Genomic DNA, 17035 nt, shown 5'->3' with positions numbered 1-17035 from the left:
ATTCGGATATTACACACTTGGAAATTTTTGGCTCGATGACCAACTTAGATGTCTCTACATATCCGCTGTACAGAACCAGAAACAATTCTGTAATTGAGATAGAAATTGGCATTTGAATAGATAGACTTTATTTATTATCATTGATTGAAATAAGTCTCGTAATAAATAAATAAGTCTTGCATGGATCTCTGCTTTTATCTCTGATAGTAAAATGTCAGCGGTGGCTAATGTGTTTGGAATAGTAGGTTTCTGGTTTTTGTTTAGATTTATTATTCTATTTGGTTCCTATGTGGTTATCCTGAACTTTCAAAGACGAGTATAGGAGACGAAGTAGTTTACGAATAGCAATAGAAAGGAATCTGTTTCGAGTTTCACGATGGGGTGCTAAGGATCTAGGTCTGACATCAACGCGGTAGGTCGTAAGAGTGCTTGACAAGACACAGAGGTTCCTCCCGTATTTATACGGTCTTAAGGAGCGTGTAAGCCTAAGCACCCATTCACTACGATCTGTCCTACTACAACACTAGTACTACGTGGATATCATAAAGCTTTCGATCTTCACCTTTTGTAAGATCTAAAAGGAATCTACTTTGAAATTTTTCAAACTCAGTTTACTCTCATAATATGTTCTTAAAGTAGTCCGCAAATTAACCTCCAGTGTAACACGTGGGTTAAATGTTATATATAACACAGTAAAAATATTTATTCTCTGTAAATACGCGTATTTTTCATATTCGATACGAGAAATGCAGTGGACGTTGACGATAAAAAGATAATTATGTTCTAAACAATTTTGATGTTTCTCATGTTATTACGCTGTCCAGCAGATAGATCGATAAAGTCACTCGAGCAACTAATTCTCTAATCATCTTGTAACCAAGTATTAATACATTTTCGCCCCTATCATTAACTCGATACATCGACGGCCGTGTCCCGGCTGATCCAACGAAACCGCCCGACGAAATCTCGATGAAGTCATGGCAACGAAGCATATGATCAAGGTCGTGCGCTAATAATCCCGTGGCCAACCCGATCGTGAAAGGCAAACCGAGCAAGGGTCAAGGATTAAATCTCGCGTCGCGCGCCTCACAGCGAAATCTCCGAACCGGAAGAGCAATTACTACTGATTGACCTGTTCGCGTGGTGCTCGCCAGCCGAACCGTGTAACGGGATTAATAAAGGCCTCGAACGTTTACAATGTGGTCGCAAGGGCAAGGGGAAGGAAGCTCCTCTCGGAAGCGTAGAGGGGAAACGAAGGCACGTGCTTTCCAAGTTATCCCGAGTTTCACGCTAGTGAACGACCGCTTTCTCGATTTTTAACCGGCGCTAATTGCTCGAGCAACAACACGCGCCACGGTAAATTAAGAAACGAACGCGCGGTTAATCGAGAACACGCTTTTGTCGACTAATGCACTCGAGCTTAGCGGCGGCTAATTGGCCGCGGGACACAATACCCTTCGTCTCGACTCTCGTGCGCAAGTGGGAAACGAGCTGCGGTTTCAACGAACGTTCGTGTCGGTTAATAGCGTAAACACGTGATCGAAACGAATCGATGGAACATCAGCTGCGTGTTTCAGCATACTGCGAGATGTTTGATTGCGATAAAATGTAAGCGAATTTTTTTACGTTAATGCACGAAGGTTCGAACGAAACGGAGGGAACGAACGCACAAAGGATACGCTTATCCATCGACGATCGAACGATATCTGGCTGGTAAGCGAAACGTCGATCTATATAATCACCGGACGCGGAAACTCCTTTTTCTTTTTCTTCTTCTACCTCTTCTATTTTTTCCCTGCTGCACTCCCCCCCCCCCTTCTCTTTCTCGATTCTCCCCCGTGCTTTCGTTAGGTTCCTTTTTAATCGCTGTCGCAGCTCGCTCGCAGAACGACGCGGTAATTGGACTGGATCGTAGTCACAAAGTCGATAACCCGGCGTAATTGAATCCGTAAGCAGACTGTCGATCAACGGAGTCCCCGAGAAAGCGGCCCCAGTTCGGCTCGATGAATGAGAATGCCGGTTCGGTTTTGCAGCTGGCAGCAAAGGAAGAGATGAAAAGTTCGCCTAGGAGTAGCTGTTCCTGTTCACGGGATCGGCCGTTCGTCGTGATTTTTCGTTTAATCGCTCGGCTGCGTCGCCCCGGAAATTTCCTACCGTATGACGTGTAACAACGAGGGGCGTGAGTGCAGGAAGAACACACGCGGAAAGGGGATCTAGCCCACGTGATCTCGCTCCGAGATAAAATTGTGCCGCACAAAAGGGAACCAGCTTTTATGCGACCGCGCTTGCAAACATCGAAAAGATACGTCTTCATTTTCCGGAACAAATGCGGTCCGCGTTCTCGTTTCGATGTGCACCCTTCGCCCGTTGTTCTATCGAACGTAACCGGTGTATATATATTTATATACATAACCTTTTTGTTTTGTTTTGTTTTTTTTGGCATTTTTATCGTCGACTTTCCGTCTCGCCAGAGTCGCTTTTCCGTGGAATTTAACGCGAGCGTTCGCCGAAATACCTCACGCTTCGCTGCTCGACTCTTGCGGAATGAACTTGGAATTCGCGAATACGTACGGTGCTCGTAAATAATACGACCCCTAAGCCTTTGCTAAGTTTTTCATCGCTACTCCGCGTAATTGTTCCCTATTTCATGAAATTCTAAATCGAATGATCAAAGATTGCGCGCATAGTGGTGGTTGTTTGAGTTGTTGATAGGCTGGACGCTGTTTGAAAATTGACGAATCCCTTGTCTAAGGCTTAGCTAAAAAACAGAATGTCGACTTATCAGGAGGTTCTATTCAATATCTTGTTCAACACGTCCTACTTCGAAGAAGATTAAATTGCCACGTTAAAACCACGAATGGACAAATTTTTACTTGCCCGTTAAGAGAGAAATCTAAATGTCTTCTGTTATATTTTTAAATTGCAATTGTGAATATGAAATACAAAGGTATTACAATAGTGTTTCTATTCTATGCTTAAATCATAATCTCCAGGATTATCATACACATTATTCTATGTTGAATAGTGCATTTCGCAATTTTGGCATAAAAGGACCGACGTTTCACTAAATATCATATATCTCCCCTAAAATCTTCAACATCCCCAAAACCCGTTACGATTTGCCCGAATTGTAGAATAGCAGAACCTCGTGAAATAAATACATTCAAAACCCCCCATATCCCGGATCAAAAAATCATTCCAGTCAAATAGCGTACCGGTCACCGTACGAGCTGGCGTAAGTCCGCCCTTCGATTCGTATAATCCGGACCGTGTCATGCCGGAAATTTCTCTCCATATGACGCATAATGTGGGACATACGGTCTGGAGGGGGATCGAGCACCGGGCTTTGTGGTCGCTGCGGAGCGAGATAAAACTGCCTCATGATACAACGATTCCACCGCGACAACCTTCGTTCATCGGAGAGAGAATTTCTCTGCGGCGTGCAAAGGGGTCGAAGAGGGCGAGAGAGGAAGAACGGTAGCTGGCGGTGTCTCGATTCCTCTTTCCCTTTCACGATTCTTCTGGCTGCCTCCCTCGCTGGTGAGCACAGTAGAGACGAAATGAAAACGTTCGCCCGAACAGAATAATTCATTGTCCTGCTGAAACCGGCAGTGCTTCACGCTTGTTTGGGGAGTGGATTCATCTGGTTCGAGGCAGCAGCAGCAGCAACAGCGCTCCTCCACGGAGAAGAGACGGGCCGAAGCGCGTCCGGATAATTCAGCCGTAGCTGCGTCTACCGTTTGTTTTGAATTCTTAAAGCGCAGCGCCATGACAGCCTTCATTGTTCCACCTTCGTCCCCGTCGCGATCGTCGTCGGTATACGAGCGATTGTGGCGCACATTCTCTCCGGAAACCGAGACGAAATTGATTCCGTGCATCGTGAACAGTCGCGTGCTCGCGGCTATTCAACGGCCACGACTCCAGAAACTAGAAGTAGGATCGCGATTGTTTCATAGGAAACGATGTAGATATCCTTTTTGAGTGCGACGTTGGCGGATTTCTTCGAAGGGAGACCCCGTCGACGACGTACACTGGAAACGTATATTCGAATCGATACAAGAAACGAGTTGGTTGTACGAATTTACGGTAGGTCGATCAAACTCGTACAATTGGCAGTAGCGTAGGTGAGAAAGAGCCGAAGAGAGAAAGCAGGACGTGTAGGCCGCGAGTGTATACGTACAGCCACGGGAAAAGTAGACAATGAACGTGGAGTAGGGTAAAAGGGAATATGAGAGTGAAATGGAATACGAAATGAAGGGAGGCTTCTTGTGTCCATGTCGTGTTGTCCGTCAAGGTGGTGGTTGCCACCTCGTTCCCACTCTACGGGCTACGGCCTACCTCTGGTCATATATACCTTCCTTTTCGTTTCATCTACACCACACACGATTCACCCTCCTGTCTTCCCTCCCGCCGCACAGCCTCGACCACCTCTCGACCCACCACGGCACGCGTTGTATGTCCGGTCCCGGGTCCCTTTACTTTCACGTTTTTGTATGCGGGGTGAGCAGCCCCGCCGCACAGTGGCCAGTGCTCGAAAGGGAGAAGACGAGAGAAGCAGAGAAAGCTGAAAGAGGGAGAGGATCGTGTGGCCAGGCGAGCGGGTCCAGGGGCGAGAGTGAAATCCTCAAAAGGCACAAAGGACGCCCGCATGCATTAAAGGGTAACAATTCCTTCACGACAGAGGCCGATTCTACGTGGTCTGACGTTTGGAAATTCGTCTGCCTGTTGGCCACGCGACCCATCGACTTTTTTTCCAACCGTTTCTTCTCCTTTTTCATGCTGCTTTTTCCTCGTTCCTTTTTTAAAGCTTCCCTCATACGGATAACGTTCATTTTATCCAACGGTAGGACGGCGTATATAGGTGTGCGAACAGACGGACCTGCATGCTAATTTCACGCTAGACCTGGTCCCTTTGTCCTTCCCTTGCCCGAGAATGACGAATTATGGCACTTGGGGAACGTGAAAATGGAGAAGAACGTATGCGCCTCTGTGCCTCGGTGGATATCTCGTTAGGAGAGATTCTGCTTGCGGTTGCCACGAATCTCAGACGCACACACAAGGTTTTTAGATGTATATACCGATTACCGGGTTTTTCTACCTTCTTCCACGGTTCCTGAGTAAAATAACAAAAGTCTGCTGCTGTCAAGGCAGGGAACGTAGAACGAAAGATTTCGACGTTAAGAAGCCAAGTTACTTAAAATCTCCAATAGAACATAATTCCCAAAGAACCGGCTTTGAAAATGACTTAGTTCGAATCTACCTTTTGTTGTTAAAAAAAGTTACTTCTTTAAAATACGAGGATGTTATACGATCTTAACGAAGTTACTATGCCTGTTAGTTTATGCAGAGGCAAGATCGTTCAATTTTAAAAGAACAAAGCTTTGCTAGTTAACAGGACGAGTATGTCATTAGAATGCAAAATACGTAGGAGCCCAATTTTTTAGTAATCGGTGGAAAAAATCGTGCAAATGTTCAAATCTACTCTTTTCGAAAAAGAACACATATCTATTTAGCATCTTATTTAAAAATGTTGAGGTTGACTGATTGAAGAACGAGTTAATGAATTTGTAATAGAAAAGTATATTGAAATAATTAAAGGTATAATTATAAGTATAATGTATAAGTTTATACTAATTCAGATCCTTACTCTCTGAGTGTTACTAGACAATGGAATGATATGGAGCACGTTCATATATTTATAGCAAAAGGACATTACCAAAAAAGTTAAGTTTATAGCTTTGGCTAGATGCTACAGGGAACATAAATAGAAATCTGTTTATTAGTTCCTTTGTTCCTAGACTTCGCAATCCAAAACATAATGTATATTCAAGGGTACAATAATATACACCTTTCCTTATTAGGAATATTTCTGCGTAATAGCAGTCTGCAGGTCACGGATATACAAAAATAAAGATGTAAAGTTTTCCTTGAAGTAGTTATTTCAACAAAAAAAATATCCTTTCTATAAAATATAGAAATAACTTGTGGGTGACTGCTTATTCTATATAATTTTACAGACTGAGATTTCCCATAAGTCCGTAAACATCCTCAGATGTTGCTTATCAGTAAGAACCAGTAGCATTTCGCTCAACTAATTATTTCTGTCGCCAACACCAGTTTGACGGGCAATTAATGACGTCCTTGGGATCCCTAACGGTTCACTGTGCGGATCCTTAACCACGCATATCTTTGAATCCTCACGAGAAATCGATGTTCGAGCTTAAGCTCACGCACGATCGTACCAGGGAATTGATTGCAGCTTATGGATAACGTTTAGAGGCTGTATCTGCGCGAAGATGACCGGCCCTATAAAGTCACCACACCGGAAATTATAACTCGGATGCCGCGGCGGGCCGCGTAAAACGCCCCCTTTTACGAAATAATTTACCAGCCTGACTCGTTAGCGGGGCATTCAAAGTGAGACGCAAAGGAAGAGCCTTGTTAGCCACGCGTATGCTCGCCCTCGTCTTCGTTTTCTCTCTCTTTATATTTCTCCCCCTCTTCACCATTCAGTCGTTCCTCCAGGCGATCCACGATTTTTCGGTGAAACCGCGACCGATCTCCCCCATCCTTTCACAACGTCTAATTGATGCGTCGCGATTTACATAAAGTGTCGGTCGAGCCAGCCAGCTGTTGACACCTTGGAAAAATTTTAATGTTCTCCTACCAATATATTCGTTGATAAAGTGGGCAATATGTTCACAGTTTTACTTCTGGCTAACGGAGAAATATCATTCGACTTTTGGAACCCTCCGGTGAGCCGCTGGCGGGCCTCTGCGTTTAAAGCGGGGAATATGGATCGTATGATACAGAGATAACTTTATTTCGTATGGCTTGCATAGGTGGTGGCGAGATACGGCCTCGTAAAAATTCGCGCGCGCGGTTAATACGAATAATTATTGCACCAGACTGTTGCTTCGGGGCAGTGTGTGATTCTTGAAACTCTGCAGAGGAATTATTAAGGTTATGCTGCAGTTTCAGAAATGAGATTCAAAATCTGGTAAAAATATTCTTACTTAATTCTCAGCATATCACGATGAGATTATTAACACGTAATAAATAATATTTGTAGAGAAGAAAACGTATGATTTCCGATAGACATTTCAAGAACGCGATAATAGAAATTAATACAGTAACAGCAAGAACCCGGAAGTCTTTTAAGAACTTTTCGTAAACAACGTCGATCCACTTTGATATGCTAAAGACTAAGATTTCGTTTAACCCCCTAGCCAATTTCTTGGATATAATAATTTTTTCGTCTTTCTTTATTATTTATTTATATTTATTCGTAAGAGCCAAAACCATCGTAACTGAAATTGATTCAGTTTCATTAATTTTTTAATTACACGATTACAGATGCTTCTGATTGACAGATTAAGCATTGTTTCAACAAATTCTACTTTTCTTTCTCAGAAAAGGATTTCTGAAAGGACTGTTCTTACTGAAAGGATTATAAAAATCCACGAATGGGTGAAACTACCCTCGATCGTTGAAAACAGGGGTGGTTTAATCGCGGCCAGGCAGATACATTGCTATTCCGTGATCGTTTGAAATTTTACAAGGCAACCCGTAACGCATTGGAGCACGGGTGGCGGCTCTAACTTCGAAGTGGCAGCTTGGCTAAAAGCTTTCCGCAATTTTCGAAACGATTATGATTTCACGAATGGTAATGAGGTCAGGACCGAACGCATTACCACGGCCAACCTCCCTGGCTATTCCAGCTTCGGAGTCACGACAGTTTAATTAATTTATTGACCGGACTTTTCTCGTTATGGGACAAGTCTGTCGCGCGACGGACTCCGACTGTTTAGCAAACACGAAAGCGCACGTTCTCAAGTAATTACCCGGTACCGCGTGATTTACGGTTATGCTGCCGCGTCAGTCCGCGTATGCGTTTCTCAAACATCTCACGATCATGCTCTCGAACGTGGAAAATGGATAACCAACAGCGACGAACCTTCTCCGTGCCAAAGGGAAAGGAGTTGAAACGTTGAAACGTTGAAACGTTTCATTTCTGACAGATGATTCTCGTTCACGATTGGTCGTCGCGATTAAAGTTCAATTTGCAACAGAAATAGTTAGTAATAACCCTATCGAACCCTAGGGCTGCACGCGGAGAGAGAGAAGAAAGGAGATGATTTAGTGCTGTCGTAAAGTTGGTACAAAGGAAACATCGAACCACGCCTGTAAAGTAACCCTGACTTTTACGCGATTCAAGGATGTAAAGCGACCAAATGAAAAGAATTTAATGGAAGAAAAAAGCTGGGGCATTCTGCTTCTTCGTTTAATCACCTGTAACACCTGTTCTTACTCCCGTCGGAAATATATGGCTCGTGAAAGCCGTTCGTCCAGTTTGTTCAATGAAATCGTTGAAACGAGGCCGGAGGGGGAGATTCTGGTGGGGAAACGTAATGGCGAAATTGTTCTTTGATCTTTTCATGATGCATAAATTAAAAATTAGAATTTTTACTATCGTCTACACGGGCAAATCAAAGTTATAAAAAGTTTTACTATTTCTTAATATTCATTGCCTCTTCTACTTACTAACCAAATTCTCTCTTTTGACCAATTCTCTCTTAAATAAACTCAATCGCATTAAAATTCACGAGCCAAATGTTCCGCAGGAATAAGCACAGCCATATCCTCTGCATTCATCACTGATCAAGGTCAATTTTCCTGGTCGGTTCACCTTCAGTGAGATTCGGGTCAGCGTCGAAGCACCATGCCAAGATCCAGCCTTAACTCTTGGCCCCGTCTATTTCGCCAATAATCGAATTCTGGCTGATAGAACGCGATATACATTCCCGTCTCATGCATCTTGCCACACATTCGCTGCTTCGACGACGCGTCTCAGTCGTTCGTTTCTCGCGGGTCATTCGAGTCGAGATGGATTTCAATTCCCCTTCTTTCATTTCCCGCTTTTACAAACGATAGAAGAAGAAGAAAACGCGAGAGGAAGGAATCGAACCGAGAGAGAATTGAAAGATGAAAGGAGATGGGGTGGCAGGGTGTCGCGGATAAACGATCTAGATAGCGGACTTTATGGTTCCGCGGGATTACCGGGGTTCGTTGCATAAATTTCACTGACGGATATAATGTAAAGCTAATACGCTGGTTATTCCAGCTGAGGCGGTGGGGGATATTCGTAACGCTTGTGCGGGGTTGGCGAACGTCGAGGGACAAGGAGGAGAAAAGAACGAAAGGGAAAGGGAAAGGAACGGGCGGAGACAGCGCGAGGACGAGCGACTTCGGAGAACGCCTGGGAATAGTAAATTTTCGTTACAACGCGGCATCGTTATTAGCATACAAGTATTTAGAATGAATTATTGGCCGGTTCGCTTATCCCCATGGGTGGATATATTCGGTACAACCTCGACTCCACTCTCTCTTTCTCTCTCTCTCTCTCTCTCTCTCTCTCTCTCTCTCTCTTTCCAACGTCAGGTGTATCCCACAGGAGGCAGCATTATATCTTGCATATTTTAACCCGCACCGTTGGTCCCTCTTCTTGCAACACGCTTTTCTTCAAGGAACGCAACAACGGAAGGTAGACTGCTGGAGGTCAGGAAGAAAGGGATCAACTGTACTATCATCTAAAATTGAAGATGGCGGTGCATGGTGAACTATTTGAAGTCTCTTTGCTTCGTGTACCTTTGTACGTGGTTTATTTCGAAAGTAATAGGATTACTTTATATCCAATATCGATATTTGGTTTGTGAACCCTTTTATATTTACGTATTTCGCTTGCATTTTATATTTCCTAATCGATTTAATTAATATTTCATCGTGATTTTATATTCTTTTTCGATAAAAATGATCTGCTATCGAATCTTTAGCTACAGAGGAATTATCCTCGTACGTGACAAAGAGAGATCCTCAATCTTATACCATTGAAGAACAAGTTTTTTGAAATGAAAACTGCTAACCAGGAGAATTCAGGAAATAATAAATGAGTTCTCATTCGCCTAACTCTCTTAAAATCATCATTTTTATTCACCAGAATGTAACCTAAAAATATTTTAATAAATAGAGAGCATTATTTTTTAGACAGACCAAGTATACACCATAGAACACTGTCTTCCTTCTTCTTCCTTCTTATCTCATCACATCATCTTTTGTGAGTTGTTAGGTCTAAGCTAAGCTATTCGGATTTACGATCAACTCAGCTGGATCAAAGAATCGATTGCTTATAGCTGTAGAAGGAGTCGTTGCTGTACACCCAGAACTCTGATTAAGCGTGTAGGTTGCCGGATACTGGCCTTGACAAACGATCGGCTAGCAGAAATCGCCGCTAATTGTCACGCTCGCGACTGGCAACCCTTTTCCCCGCGATATTCGACGAGTAAACCGCATTTGCGGTCAACCCCTCGGTCCTGGCATTCTTACTTTATTAAGCGAGAGTTATGCCCCCGGGTCTCGTTCGCGATCTCTTGATGTCGGACTGAGGGCCATAATCGAGTCTCATTCAGAAATCTCTAACGAGGGGAATAAAAAATCGGACGTCTCACTCGTTTCACTTAGAGATTGATTTCTGTGTACATTGATAAATAAAGCTGCGGTTCTTCATCTTAAACTTCATTGAAATTTTGCAACAGAGTATTCTTTGGAATGAGAAGTGTAGGTACGTAACAATTTTTCAAAGACTGCATTTTCAATGTTACTTTTTCAAAACATAAAAGAAAAAGCGAAAATAAAATATTATAGAAACAGCTTCGTTTTTGCAACACAAATAATTTTCATATGCATTGCTCGAAATAATTAAAGCATCTTTTTCCGTGTCTATTCTTCTGCACTTTGAGTTTAATATCCATCCTTACATCTGTACATTGTTCTTCAATAATTATCTAAAATCGTGCTTTTGTCACACGATCATAGATTTCAGGTTCAGATGAGCTCTGAAGAAATGTTTGCGAAACGTCGGGACAAAGCGCAACGTACAAATAAAAGCACGATTGAAATCCGAAGAACCTCGAATACACCTGATCGTCGTGAAAGTTAAAAATCTAAGATCATCTTAAAGTCGATCCTTATCATAGTATTACGCTATTAGTTATTAGCTACTAAATTACAGCGAAGTATCTAAATCCTCGACAAACACGCGAAACCTTCGTTGGACGCACGAGCAATTTAAGACCACGGACCACCGAGTTGATCTCTCCCATCAATTTTCAATTTCGTTCGGTGCTGACACGCATCGCGTCCGATCCTCTCCATCCTCGTTCTCCATCCACGTTTTCGCTCGCTTTTCCGCGTCTCTTCGCTCCATGGCAAATCAACTGCCGCCGCAGCACGATGCAATTAGAAAGCCATTATAATCCGCGGAGCGTGTGTGCGCGTTGCCGTCGCGCAATGAACGCGCGGACAGGGGCCGAATTCCCGTGGAGTTTCTACACACCTTCTGTCGGGGCTAGATGGATGTCCGGCAATCAGGTGCACAGACCCCCAACTGCCTTTGAATTCGTCCGCGCGGCAGCTGCCTGATATATTCCCGTTGACGCGGGACCATCATCGTGGCCACGGGCCGCCCGCTGCTTCGTTTTCGTGTTTCAACGTCGAAACGCGGCCGGGAAAGGAGCCGAGAGATTCGACCACGCGTCACTGGACCGTACATTTTTTCGGAAATTGACCGTGAACGATTTACGCCTAGCGTAGCTAGTGACGCGTGCGAGATACCGACACCCCGTCGAGAAGCTACTCTTCTCGTCCCTTGACAACTTCGCGCCCCTGTGTCAGAAGTTGCAGAATTTTTCGAAAGTGTAGGTGCTGTTAGCCCCTGTTAGGGCGTCGAGAGAAAGGGGTTGTTCTTTCATTGGTAAAGTGAACGAAGAGAAAGTCTCAAGCAGGGAAGGCCATAGTTGATGTGTGAATTTATTGCGTCTTTATTTACTGTTAAATTGAGATTTTTATGCATCTATGAGGAACAGAGATACTTACTGTAATTTTTAATATGTTAAACAAATATTTAGGATCTATTTCTTTGGATGTATTGTCTCCCATGGTACAAATTGTTGTTATTGTTTGAAAGAGTTATATCTAACAGTGTAACGAATCTCAAACACATGATCGATAGAGTGTAATTCAAGATATATGCGTTTCAACAGAGATCGAATATCTTTAATCGGTTCTAATCGTCATATTAAATGCAATCACTAATAGGTGACTTTATGTGTTCAACAATGTTACGAAATCATAATGATCTTTATAAAGATCAGTAGTGAATACTTGATGTACCAGCACATCATTCATAAAAATCAGTATCAAAGATTGAATTAATTCAACGATTCGTAAATGAAACTAATTAACAGATAACTAAATGTGATCATCGTAAAATAAACGTACAGGGTGCTTATTACGAGTGTCGAATGAACCGAGTAGCAACTAAAAGTCCGAATAAATCGACCGGATGACACGCGTATATCTGCCAAGCGTTGCAAGAAATCGAACACACAGAGGACTCGCAAACATACACACCAGTCTTCCTGTAAGACGCGGAAGATTTACGCGGCCAATTGTTGGCCCGCTTGTCATTTCGAGCGTTGAGGAAGGAAATGTAGCCGAAAGAAGTTATGGCGTCCAGACGTCTCGAGGGTGGTTCTAGCCGGTAGCGAAGGAACGCGAGATTTTTCGGAAATTGACCGTAAACGACCGGGTCAATTTACGCTCTCCGAGGAAAGTGACGGCTCGGTTCTCTTCAATCGATTCCGGGGATCTACGCCGCCCTTAAAGGGTGGTGGAAAAATGGGAATTTAAACGACCTCTGCCACGCGAAGCTTTCTAGAATCTTAATTGGAGCCGAAGACAAAGGAGTGGCTGGCACAAAGAGTTAAATCGCGCTCTTTCTGCCGCGACGTCGAAGGAGAAAAAAGACGTTTCAGAAATATTCCACGTTTTAAATCATCGGATCGATTTAAAAAATAAACGAACGTTGTTCAACAACGTTGACGAAATGTCGGTGGCTTTGCGAGTCGATTCGCGATTGTTAAACGTCGGGCAACTTTCGAAATCGTTGAAAATTCATGAGCGTCGGATACGCGCGGTCGAACGCGAATTTCATCGAGCCACGGTAAATTCGCCGGCTACGAGTCAACGATCATTTCCAAGGAGTTAATATTCAAAATGAACATTAACAGGGGGGTCCAGGGCTACCGTTAATCTTCGATGGCATGTGGGACCACTCACGGTGCGCCGCAGGTCGCTTTATCGCGTACGCGTTAATTATGCAAATGAATAATTAGCATTTCGATTATTTCGACGACGCCACCCACGCTAGCCGTCTGGAATCTCGACGATTCGACTGTAAGCAAATTCATTGGCTACTCTTCGTTGAAGGGTTGCGCTCCTTAGTTTCCTCGCGTGCTTTTGCTTGGAACTTGCAACTCAAACACGATTTAACTGAAACGAGCATACGCTCGTAAAAATTTTATCCAAGTTTTCAGCAGAAGTTCGATAAGTATGATAAATCTCGACGTGCGAAATCTTTGTTCGCTTGTCTTTCGATTGGTCGATCGTTAAACAAGAATTCTTCGTACGAACGAAGCTTGTAATATCATCCTTTCACGATGAAGGTGTCATAACACGAAGAGAGATACTGAACACGTATGATGTCAAAAATAACAAAAGGTTAAATCAGATATTGTCGAATCGGAAGAGTATAATGGCAGAATTTACGAGGAACAATCGATTGGCTATAGGAATTTCATCGTGGCATGGGGACACCTGCAGCAAGTACCTGGGAATATTAAACATTGGTTCGAATTTGCCAGTGGAGAGAGGGGTTCCACGAATCAATGTCGATTGATCAATGGAAAGCGAATCGACTCGACTGCAGAAATAAACTGTTAGTCTTATGAATATATTCATACCGAGTTCATCAATATTCAAAACCTACTTTCCTACGCTTAAATCCAACTGAAATCGGATGTGACCGGCTCCCAGACGCTCGTACCCTGTCACGAGAACGAACGATTCATGGTTTCTCATCGTAAATCTTTACGATCTTTGGATTCGTGTCTTCCTTCTCGCGACGGCCACAAAAGATGAGATCCTGAAACCTATCAATTTCAATAACCTGACGCTGATACTACATATTTCATCTTCTGACACATTCGCGATTTTCCCAGATTTCTCTGTATGCCTTAAATTCGAATTTCAGCGAAGAAACGAGATAGATTCGATTCGATTAGATCCATTCTGTCGGATCGTTCTACGCTACATTCACGCGTTCGTCGAAGGAATACTCAACGAGCGATCGTTCAATCGGATCGCGAAATCGGTTCCTTTGGACCATCTCCAATTCTCTGGCTCGTGACCCTTTCTCTTTCGTCTATCATTGCCTGTTGCGTCATTTTGCCAACTCCGAGGCCGGAACGTGAGGAGTATCCCGAGAAACCGTGGAAAGAAAGCATCGTTCGAGAGGCAGGCCACGTCTCGATCCGGGAGATTTACAGAGGTACCAGCAAATAGATCAGCTCGCTAATGGATGGTCGCTCCTTCTCGATATTACCTTTTTGCCCCCTCGAGCTCCGGGCAGGAAATTAGCAAGTCTTAAGAGATCCCTCCGTGTTAATCGTCGGGCTGATTTCTGCGGCGTCGCTCTCGGACAATTTGCCACGACGAAAATTTCATTTGTCCCGTTCCCTTTTGCGTGCCAACCGATCCAGTCGACCCCTTCGAGGGTCTCTTCTCGCTAATCCACCTTATTTCGTCTCGTCTCTATCATCTTTCACCGTTTCTGTCCCTTTTCAACTTGCTCTCGAGAGTTTCCTCATTGGAGAACTTCGGGGACTCGAGCCGGGATAACATCGATTAATCCCGGCTCGTTCGGCCGAAAACCGTGAAAAACGTCACTCGACTCGGGCCCAGACGCGATGCCATGCAAGCTCGACTGACGTTGAATGAAGAACGAAATCAGATTTCAGCCGGCGGCCGTCGGCTTTCTAACAATAAGTCGGATTAAGGGTGGCTCGCCCTGGCGAACGCGGAACTCAGCCGAACAATGATACACTCTATGATCGAGATTATGTACTCTTTCCTTTCTTTTTCGAGAGCCTTCTCCTCTTTTTGTATACTGGCGTTAAGAAGATTCTTTCGATTGGAAGAACACGCTTTGGTGTTACAGGATTTGAAGGAACAAGGCGAATTATCCTATGAAGATCGAGGAATAAAGAAGTCAATGTCTCATATGATATATCGTCGATATCGTTTCTTCTTTTTCTTCATTTTTTTCAGTAATAGAAAGGGCGAAACGGGGATAAAATTTTCAGGTAATTTAACGTGATCGTTTTATCGATCAATACGTTTTATCGGTCATATACTCGTGTCACATCGCACAATGAAAACTGTGGCTCGTCGTATCCGCGATCCGGCGCTCCGTTCACGTGGCGTATCCGCGTAACGTCAATCCGATAGCCGCGCGCGTCGCGAACCAAACGTTAAAGTAGGACATAACAAATAGCTCACCTTATCTACAATACCGCGTACTGCACGGACGTTGATCAGGCATAGAACGCGCACACACCAAACAGCACGTAAGAAATCATCGATCACAGCCAGGTCTTCTCTTCCCGCCTTTTCTTCTCTTACTCTGCTTCAAATACAGAATACCTCACTTGCTTTCTCTCGTCGCACCTTGCAATACACGTTGCAATTACAAAAACGCACTATTACAAGGTCTACCGAACTAGTCACGTAAAATATATCCTCCGCCCCCCTCAAAAAAAGATAAAAACCAAAGTCAAAGAACTAAAGAAGAAAACTAAAACTGACGTAAATAAGCACACGCGACTAATCTCCAGTCACCAAACTGAATCACTGACTATCTCCCTGCTCGTAACAGTGTCCGTCGCGACGATGGGTCCGGAGCAAGGTCCCCATTGAATAGCAGACACGTTTCACGAGCCGTACGATCAAACGAAAACAACGTAGCAAGCAACAACCGTACCGTCACGGCGCCACGGCACTAACTGACAGGCTGACGAGAACCTCCAGTTGCTCGAAGGAGTGAAGCGGCTGGGGCGACCGAACCGGAGGGGTAAGGGGACCCAGTTACCAGAGGCTTTCTCGCTCCGGCTAGAGGAACGTTCGGTTTGCTCGCGTTCAATCTCGCCGCGTCTCTCTTGCTCGCGTTCTATCGCCACCTAGTGGCGGTCTCGCAAACTCGTTCACGGGTACGGGTATCCACCTCCCCTTGACGAACACCAAGGCAATCCGGTGGGGGTGAAACGAGCACGTGGGGCAGCTAAAGAGGGAGGTCCGTGGCGCGTGAGCGTGGTGGGGGCCAGAGGCAAGGCCGGCTTGGGGGTGAGGTTGCAAAATATGTTGTAGAAATGGGGTGGCCGATGAATGCGGTCGCCCGTAGACTAGGGATTTTATTGATCTTTTTTCCACCCCACGCTCGAACCTAGAGGGGGTGGGTGTTTGGAAGGGAGAGGGGTAGCAGCGGCGCGTACACTCGCGCACGCTTAATTAAGCGGCCGGACTTACGTCGCGTATATACCTTCGCAGCACGCTTTGCCACGCCGCGCCGGGACTCTCTCCGGTCATTCCGCGTTTCGACGATCGGCTGGAATCCCGGTCGACGAGCCCATCGATCGATTTGCGGCTAACTTCGAGCCCATTGAAATTAAACGGACCGAACCGAGCTCTGGGCGGTCGTGTCGCCGCCGACGGGCCGTTCCTCGATTGAATTTCGAATAGGTCGCGCCTATCGCGATTACAATCTTATCATCTTGTCTGTACTTAACCTTCGTTTCGTGGATCTATTCAAGATTCATTATGTTGCAGGAGAAGTAATTTTTTGTCGCGATTAATCATTAGTCTGTTTTATTCAATTTTTATTCCTAAAACACGAAGCTACAATTGAGGAGTTTTCTAAGAAAAAAGTCGATGGACTTATGGCATAATATATAGGTGCGGATTTATCTCTTTTATATTAACAGAGACGTTTTATCTCTTTTAGTTAAATAGTCGAATTATTATACGAAGAACAAAGTTTATTAAAAATCATTGTAATCTTCCATTTAAAAGTTTCCTTTGCAAG

At 44.3% G+C, this 17035-nt stretch overlaps 1 protein-coding gene across 7 annotated transcripts in view; it reads right to left on the bottom strand.

The window, feature by feature from the left end:
- The window catches only part of LOC138184329 (discoidin domain-containing receptor 2), a 254587-nt gene that overhangs the window by 118296 nt on the left and 119256 nt on the right, over window positions 1-17035 (bottom strand). For 3 of the 7 annotated variants that reach the window (XM_069122199.1, XM_069122209.1, XM_069122236.1), the window contains exon 1: window positions 15457-16061. The exons of the other annotated variants lie outside the window; for them this stretch is intronic. The gene's annotated coding sequence lies outside the window, so the exon portion shown is untranslated. Of the gene's footprint in view, window positions 1-15456; window positions 16062-17035 lie in introns of those variants that run through there. 7 annotated transcript variants of the gene reach the window in all.

This window comes from Bombus flavifrons, chromosome 1 (genome assembly GCF_040668555.2).
Source record: "Bombus flavifrons isolate JBK064 chromosome 1, iyBomFlav1_principal, whole genome shotgun sequence".
NCBI classification, from domain to species: domain Eukaryota; kingdom Metazoa; phylum Arthropoda; class Insecta; order Hymenoptera; family Apidae; genus Bombus; species Bombus flavifrons.
Note: the sequence above shows the minus strand (reverse complement) of the source record. Positions and strands in the feature narration are given on the sequence as shown.